We start from the raw sequence: 9,372 nt of genomic DNA, 5'->3' as shown, positions 1-9,372 counted from the left end.
TCCAGCATCGAATGTCATTGAAAATGTGGGATGTGCTCATAAATCACATTTTAGATACTGATATTGGGATCATGGATCATTTGTTACTTATGTATTAAATGGGCTGTGTCAGGGATTTAGACATACTGTAGGTTTAGTGCTTTAACTTCATCTGCTTTGTTCATTTCTTTTTCCAAATCAGAAAAATCAGAAAAAATTAAAACTGTGTAAATAATGCAAATAAAAAATGCATCGTTTGTCATATTACTTTGACTTTTATTTTTAATTGCATGCTTTGTCTAGTCAAATTTATCTCAATATACATCTGTTCCTGCCCTTCAAGACTGCAACACATAAAATAATCTTTTTGGAATACAACATATGTTGCTCTAAAATCTCAATGACAGAAGTGTAAAAACACAACCCCATACCAAGACAGATGCTGGGTTTTGGACTTGTTGCTGAAAACATTCTGGAAGGTCTTGTTATTTAACACTTAAGTATTTTCTCTGCTATATTACATTTTAACAGGATTTTTGTATATAACATACTGAATCCTAGTGGAGAAGCATAAATTAGTTTAGCTTAATTAGCACTTTTGTGCATAAAACATCATGTATTTTTAAATTGATTGCTTATCTTATTGCTTAAAAAATTCTGAAGGTTGCAGGTTCGAATCCCGCTCATGCAGCTTTGCCATCAAGCTGCCGGCGCTCAAAGGGAGCAAAATTTGCCCTGCTCCCTCTGGGTGGGTAGATGGCGCTCTCTCCCCACATCACACCGAGGGTGATGTCCGCAGCACAGGGCGTCTGTGAGTTGATGTATAGGAACCAAGCCGCTGATCTTTCCTCCGAGCGCGCTGGCTGCTCGGCAATGCTGCTTGAAATGAAGCGGTGGCTGACTTCACATGTATCGGAAGAAGCATGTGCTAGTCTTCACCCTCCTGGTGTGTTGGGGCATCACTAGTGATAGGGGGAGACCTAATGAGTGGGTTGGTTAATTGGCCGGGTAAATTGGGGAGAAAATGGGAAAAATTATAAATAAAATTATAAATAATAATAATAAAATTCTGGATGGTCTTTTTTTTTTCTTTAACACTTCTGTACCATATCATGATTACAATTACATGATGAAATCATCTGTTTGAAATCACATCAGTGTTTTTTTTTGTGTGGATTGTGTTGTGGGATTAAATGAAGCAATGGATTGATAGTAACAAATTTAAAGAATTCATATTGTCTGCAACGAAATAAAAGTGAAAGTAAAGGTTTTTTCATTGTCTACATTGTCCCAAACATTTCTAATTTTGGTTTGTATTTGTCGGTTTGTTTGGTTGGGTAGTTACAGTTTTACACATTTACCCTCTATTGCCAGTTCCTTGGGCGAAGACAATGACGAGAAAAATCACTTTTTCCATCTGCAGTTGATGTTCTTTGTTCTTTTCTGTAGTTTTGCTGTAGTTTTGCTGCCTGAGACGGTATTAATATGTTCATTCACACATTTTTAAATGGTATGTCTGTCTGTATGAGCCCTATTGCCCTGAACCCTTGAAAAGGAAGAGAGGGCATTCGTGCTGTTGCTGTTTTGTGAGGGAGTGCAATAGTTCACAGGCGGAGTGCAGCTAACTGAAAATCACTCAAGCTTTTAACGAGAGCTACTCATGTGGTTGTACTCCTGCTTCACCTCACCACAGGCCAGAACCTCCACATACAGCAGCAGAGCAGTCGTGAGAGCGACTCCCAAAAGCCTAAATTCTGAGAGCCGAGTGTCATGCAAGCGTGGCTAGAAACGTAGACTATTACATTGCAGGGTTTAATAAGCTAGTTCAAAAGCCACTGTGTGAAGTGCCTTGTCAAGTAGCTAGCCTACTTATGGCAGCATCACAGCAAGCCTTGACCAGCCTGTGCTGAGAGAAATGATACAGACTTTCGTCCCCCTGCCGAGTTCCAGTTCCCTGGTGGTTGCTATGATCTTCACACGACTCAAATGTGGCTGAGATTATGCTGGTGCTTATCTCTCAGAGCTGTCTAGCTTTTAGGAGCAGTGAGTCTGCATACTAAGCAGTCATATGGATATGAGGCTCAGTGCAATTAAAATATAGAATTCAGGACTTCTAGATGGCTGATAGACTGATCAGTGACAAGCTAAAGAAAGTATATAATGAATATCAGAGATGCTTTCCTTTGCCACAACATTACTGAAAGGCTGGCATGAACACAGGATATTTTTAAATATTCGGGCACATTAAGAAAAAACCTCAAATGCAGCATTAAGTATTTAGAAGTTATATCAATTTGTTTTATAATGAATGATGAATTTATCTTTTCCATCCACGACTGCTGTGAAACCAGCCAGGATTTTTCCTTTTGTGTCTTTCCTGGTCTCTCATTGAGTTTTTCATATATATGCCTCTTTTGTATGAATGTGTTCTTCAGCACTTTGCCCTGTTTTATTTCTGTCTTGTCTCTACCCTAGCCCCACCTTTTGGTTTCTTTCCATCTGTACCTAATTGTAGCCCATTCCTCTCGTTACCTTCCCCATACGTTTCTGGTCTGTCTCAGTGTTTAAGTAGCCCCTTTGTTTCGGTGTTCTTTGACTGGTCGGCTCTTGAATGCTAGAAAACTAACTGCTCAAAGGAACTGACACTGATACATTGATCTAATAGCGCACATGTATCTGTGAATGTGTTTATGTAACGTGTGAATTATTTTCAGGAGGGAGTTGTGTGCCCTTCTCTGAGCTACTCTCTATGCCCTTTGAATTGCCCCTCGGGGACAAATAAAGTAATCTAAATCTAAATCTGAATCTGTAGTTGCTGTTCAATGAAATACATGTATCTCAAAAACAGCAACTTTACAGGAAAGAGATAGAATCTAAACTTGAATGGAAGTGAATCTAAAACGAGTTTGTTTCAAGTAATTTTAGAGAATGTATTTTGGTCCATTCATCCAGAAATTGTGACACACTGTAAGGGACAGTTTGTGTGTTCAAATGATGTGGTAAACCAAAAATGGAACACGAAAATATGAATTCCTTCTATGAAAAGCAATGTCTAGCAAGCTAATTTTCTTTGTAGCATCTAGTGGTCACATGACACCATTACACTAAATTGATTGAAAACAAGATGGCAGGAATCCCAGTCAAAATGTTCTACAGCCAGTTCAGACAGTAACATGAGTAAAATTCTTATAAAATGTTCTTTGAAACTAAATTATGTATGTACAATAACATATCTAGCTTCATATGGGATGCATTTTAAAAAAACATACTTTTTAGGTCCTATTAATCCCACATTTCAGGAGGTTACATAAAAAATGTGAATTCTTTTAATTTCCTAAATCCTAAAAGTAGAACATGTCTCATGTGGACGTGTGGCCATGCTTATCAATACACATCCTCTATTTTAAGCCTATGGTTCTCATTAATCCTTTTCACCTAAGTATATGAGTCCAGAGCTAGCTAGGCATAAAATGAATACAGTGTCCTTAGAGAATAAATAACACTGCTCTGTTTTATAGGATAGGCTATTTAAAGAGCACAATGAACAGTGATTTAATAGCTACATTTTTTATTATTAAACGCAAGGTACCCATGTCTCTGATGTGATTTCACACACACACACACCTGCTGCATGCTCGCAGTGTCAACACAGGAGAGGAAAAGAGAGAAATCTGCATGACATTTCCCTCAGCCTGCTCCCTGAGCTGACAGCCTTTGAAAGGTGAATTCCCAGCGGGCCGCACTGTGCAGCGTTTCCCATATGCTACAAATAGAAACGTGGCTGCGTTGAGCCCTACATATTGTGCTGCTACCTGATGGTGTATTTTCTCTGCTCTGTTACATTTCTACTGGATTTATATATATATATATATATATATATATATATGGAGAAGCATAAATTAGTTTAGATCAATTATTGTTTTTTGTTGTTAATTCCGATAATTTATCCTTCTGTAGATGTAAAAATGATGTGAGAATAAATCAATAAAGAACAGCAATAAATATCTTCTCAGATAACACTGTATATCAGTCACTGTATAGGTTTAATGTGGCAGAAAAAAGGCTTGGCAATGTGAAGATGTCCAAAACTTGACCATTCTAAAACTGCTGTTAAAACAAAGGGCCCTAATTTAGTGATCTATATGTAAGCCTTCAACTATCATAACAAAGGGAAAAGTATGCCTTACGCGGCGCAAAACGTGCAAAAGTCATTTAGTAATTTTCCTTAATAATCATGGGTTTGTTTTGGACACAATATGAAACAAACCAATCAGTCTGTAACTTTCCATTCCCTTTAAGAGACAGGTGTGCTCTGACTTTGGCAGATTGCTATTTTATCTGTGCAGAGTTTCTGAGCTTCTCAGCAGAGAAAACTTGTCAAAAATATCATTAATAGCAATGTATTTTATTGTGTATTCTGTCCTACAATATAATGTTAGCTAGCGTTAGGTGGCTAAAATCTTTTGTCACGGCCAAGCTTTTTTGCCACAGTAATGTAAAGGTAATTTAGTTAAGCCTTCAAAGTATTTTTTTAAGTTATACCCAATATATTTTAGTTATTTATGAAATGTATTTTCTCCTTACTTCAGAGGCAGCAGATTGTGTGTGGAAACTGCCAGAGTAAGCTTGCATGTCAACTTTCATCAATATTTTCTCTGTGCTAACTTGATTTTCCCAATTATTTAGCTGATTTTATTGCAGGGAATTTAATTATGTCCCGCTCACTAGCAAGATCCAATCTTATGCTAGGTTGCATGTGATATCGCTATCCTTCATTAAGTGCTTTTTGTTGAGCATGTTGACTATCTAGCGATGTTGCATTAGCATCATCTCAAAAAGATACAGTGGCTGGCTAAGATCTTACTATAAAGCTTTTGGAAAACTGTGTGCCTGTCCTGAGATGAACTAAGCCGCAAAACTTTGGGGGCCTGCTTAGTCCATTCGACAACCACTTTTGATGTGTGACTAGAGTCATAATCCTGCTGGAAAACTCAGTTTTGTCCATGTTTCATCACTCATTAGTTAATGATTGGAGGTTTTCCTCAAAAAGTAAATTTCCTTCTTCATTATTCCATTTAGTTTCACTGGCAGCAAAACAGCTGAAGAGAATACAGTGTTCCTGGGTTTAAATACCTCACCTTTACTCCTCCAAACATAGCATCGGTCATTACAGCCAAATAACTCAATCTGACCATAAAACTTCCCACCAGATGTCTTTTTCTTTTTTTTGCGGTCAGCTGCGATCTTTAGTCCAGCTTGAACAAGTTATTTTCGAAGCAAGGGCCTCTGGTAGCTTTAAAGGTCATGGTAATGTAAAACTTGACAGTAGACAGTGACACTAGTGCTCTTTTGTGGTTCTTGGGTTGTTCCTGACCATTTGTATCAATTTTCTCCCAGCTGAGGATGTTAGTTTGGGGTTTCGTCCTGACCCTGTGAAAGTGGTGACTTCTCCTAATGACTGGTGCTTATTATATACAGCTGTTTGTATTGATGATCTTAGAATATGCAGCCCAGAATTGTAATATCTATCATAAGTAAATCAGGGTGGCAGTCATGTATGTGAGTATGTAAATTGATCATGAAGTGATACCTCAATGGATGGCTTGGGATACTCTGAATTCTGAAGTTGTGAATACATTTAACACTATTTTTAAAACACAAGGTCACCAGGAATATGTCATAGAAGGCATTATCACTCACAGTGGACAGTGCAGTGGGTAGTAATGATTGTACATGTATATTCCACAGGTCAGTGCAGCAATCATGAAACATGGCAAAAGTCACTGGATACGATACTAGTTCCTGTCCCATGACATTTGGCATGCCAGTGTTTATGTAAACTTTGTATCACAATTAAAAAAAGGTCTTACTTTGAAGCTTTTTGGGAAACTGTTCAGGTAATAACAAGCCTGGTATATCAGTGTATATATACAATTTAGATAAATATTAAAATTCTTATATTAGAATTGTATATAACTGTAAAAGTTTCCCTTGTTCACTGAGTGTTGGATTGTTCCGTGATTTGGTGACTAATTATTTAAAAATAATATATAATCGAACAGTGCATATACAGCTCTGGAAAAAAGTAAGAGACTACTTCAGTTTCTGAATCAGTTTCTCTACTTTTGCTATTTATATGTATATGTTTAAGTAAAATGAACTTTGTTGTTTTATTCTTTAAACTACAGGCAACATTTCTCCCTAATTTAAAGAGAAATGGCTGAAATAACAAAAAAGATGCAATGCTTTCAGACCTTGCAAAAAAACATGTTCCTATTCATAAAGTGTTCAGAAATTAATATGTGGTGGAATAACCCTGGAGTAACCCACAGTATTCATGCATCTTGGCATGTTCTCCTCCACCAGTCTTACACACTGCTTTTGGATAACTTTATGCCACTCCTGGTGCAAAGGTTCAAGCAGTTTAGCTTGGTTTGATGGCTTGTGATCATCTTCCTATTCAATTTGATAAAATCTAAGAAACTCATCAATTTTAAGTGGTCTCTTATTTTATTCCAGAGCTTTTTTTTATTTACAAGATTTTTGTTGTTAACAGACCCATTTTAATTAATAACTGTTTTAGGAGCTATTAAAAGAAGTGAATCAAAGAAGAATAAGGTGAAAAAGTCACTATTGAGAAATAAAAATGAACAAATAAATCCTTGCTTTCACAAGTAACAAATCTGTTGCTGTCCATTTCCTATCGCTTTTACAAAGTTGTAGTCTGTAGTGTGCTCGAAAATAGTTGATAGACAGTTTCAAGTATTGGAGGTGTGGAGGAGAGGCGCTGAGGCTCTGTCACAGACGGACACTCTCATTAGAGAGAGGGAACATTAGCAGCACGGACTATGTACCGTAAGGTGTCAGCAGCTCCATTTCACTGCAGAAGGTGTTGACGGTGTGATATAGCTCCGAAACCTATAGCATACCATGAAGACATGTGTTTGCTATATAGTGCTGTTATTTTAAAAGTCCTAGTGCAGACACTTTTTGTTTTTGCAGTTCTTAGGATGACACATAAATGGGTATCTTTGCATAGTAAACAAAGAGAAATTACTCAGTTGCAAGTAAAAGTAACAGAAATCAAATATACTTAGAGTAAATAACTGGCCAGACTGTGTCCTGGTGACTGTTTTTACCATGCCTTTTCTAAATACTATAATCACACTTATAATATATAATACACTGGTCACTCACAGGACAAGGAAAAAAAACAGCATATAGTGATTTTTTTAAGGAAGGTATATTTAAGGTGTATTTATATATTTACTTTTTTTTATATATTCAATATGAACAACTGAATACCTAGGGGAAGGTAGCCTGGGGGAGTGACTATATACTGACGGTCACTGAGGACATGCCCAATATACTATTAAATGATGCCAAGATCAAAAGAAAGATCACAGAATAATATTTAATGAGCACAGATGGCTCATTACATTGACCTCCTAACTTATAAACATCATTTTTAATAGATCCAGTATATTGTTTTCAGTGCAGCATGGGTGGTGGTTAATGGTGATTGTAATATAATTGGGTAAAATTTAGCTTTTGCATGGTACTTTAAGTGCAGAAAAGGTGGTAACAGTTTAGATTTAACCCCAAATTACCCAATACAGTTGAAAACTGCATTACTGTATGTAAAATTATACAATTAACTTACAGTGCACCTCCCAAAATGCATAGTAAGTGAATTTGCGATACTAAACTCTCTCCAAATGTGAGTGAATGGTTGTGAGTTGTACCTTGCAATTAACTGGCACCTTGTCTTAGGATATTCCTGCCATGCGTCCAATAAATCTGAATTCCAGACCCACTGTGACCCTGATCATGAAGAAGTGGATAAGAAGATGGAAGGAAGGATTTTTTTAAAGCATTTTATTGCTATGGTATATTTCTGGTTTGAACTATGTCATATTGCAATAATTTCTGGGCAGGCAAGTTCTGGTGATAAAATTGACACTTACAGTATGTCTCTTATGACTCACTCTCTCACTTCTCCAAGACGTCATGTATTAAACCAAACTTAAGCTTATATAGGAGCTTATGACGGTGCTGGGGATTGCCTCAAGAGGAAACAATGAGAAACAATGAGGCCAAGCCAACATGGACGTGAAATGGAATGATGGCAAGTCTGACTCAAGTCTGGGTCATGTGACTTGAGTCCACACCTCTCTGGCTGTAGGAGTTGTTATGATTCATGATGTTTCCTGTCACTATCATTGAAAAGAAACCCATTAAAACATTAAAACTTAAAGTAAACCTTGTTTAAGACTATTAGCAATAAGCTAATTATTTTATTTTTATTAATTAAAATTCCTTTTAGCACATTTACCTCAGAATAATGCTACATTAGCTTGCTGCTTGTTACCAACCTGGCTCTGATCATTGTCCGCAGCTGGATACCATACTAGGTAAAGTATGTAGGGGGTGAGTGCTGCTCTGAGGGCACTTGTTCTGAGGGCAGCATTGCTGAGAGATTGCTTGTAAACTTGCCCACAGCTGCCGTTGCACCGAGGGCTCTTCAGAAACATACATCAGACGAGGCAGTAGCACTTTAGCTAAAGAGTGCCATCGTAGCCTTTCAATCCCAGCATGCAGTTTTGTCCACCACTCTACAGACTCTAATTGTGCGTCTCCGTCTCCAGATACAAACCCCACTTCAGACTCTCTGGCAGTCTGCTTCCCAGCCGTTGCCATGGCGATTTCCTGTGCCCTGCTTCCAAAACATGCTGCAGACTTTCTAAAAATAATAATCTCCAGTCTATTTTATTGTTCTTTTTTATTAGTTTTACCCCACCCCTTTTTGCCCCCTTTTTTAAGGTTTTGAGGATGAATCTAGCACAAGTGTGTCTTTCTGTTTTCCCAACCACTGTGTCCAGAGAAATGGCAAGGTTATAATACATTAAATAATATAATTATAATGTTTGTTTAGGCCACATTGCAGTGTTTGGGTCATTGTCAGAACACTGTGCCTTTCGGTGTCTCATAACTTTTGTTCAAGCCCTTTTGTAATTGACATTTCATGACGGTTCATAAACTTCAGAAGCAGAGGCGGGAATAATTTTATTTTGTTTTGGAGAAACACAATGCTAAATTCATGAAAAGGTTCATGCTAAGTATCCAACAAAAAAATTGTAAACTGTAGCACTGTAATTGCTTTTTCTTTAAAATGTAAGACAAGATTAAATTCAGGCTATTTAATTTATACAGTGGTGAAAAAGTGGCAAAATTTATAAAAACCTGTGCAATTTTCTGTATTGGGCTAAAAATTATAATTTCGTTGCATCCCCAGCCAAAGGGAAAACTTAAACTTCAGGCACATCTATGTATGGTACAGGTACAGTATGAGGACAGAGACTGATGTGAGTCCAGACGCAGAATGTGTGGGAG

This window comes from Astyanax mexicanus, chromosome 14 (assembly GCF_023375975.1).
Source record: "Astyanax mexicanus isolate ESR-SI-001 chromosome 14, AstMex3_surface, whole genome shotgun sequence".
NCBI classification, from domain to species: domain Eukaryota; kingdom Metazoa; phylum Chordata; class Actinopteri; order Characiformes; family Acestrorhamphidae; genus Astyanax; species Astyanax mexicanus.
This window is presented reverse-complemented; position numbering follows the sequence as displayed.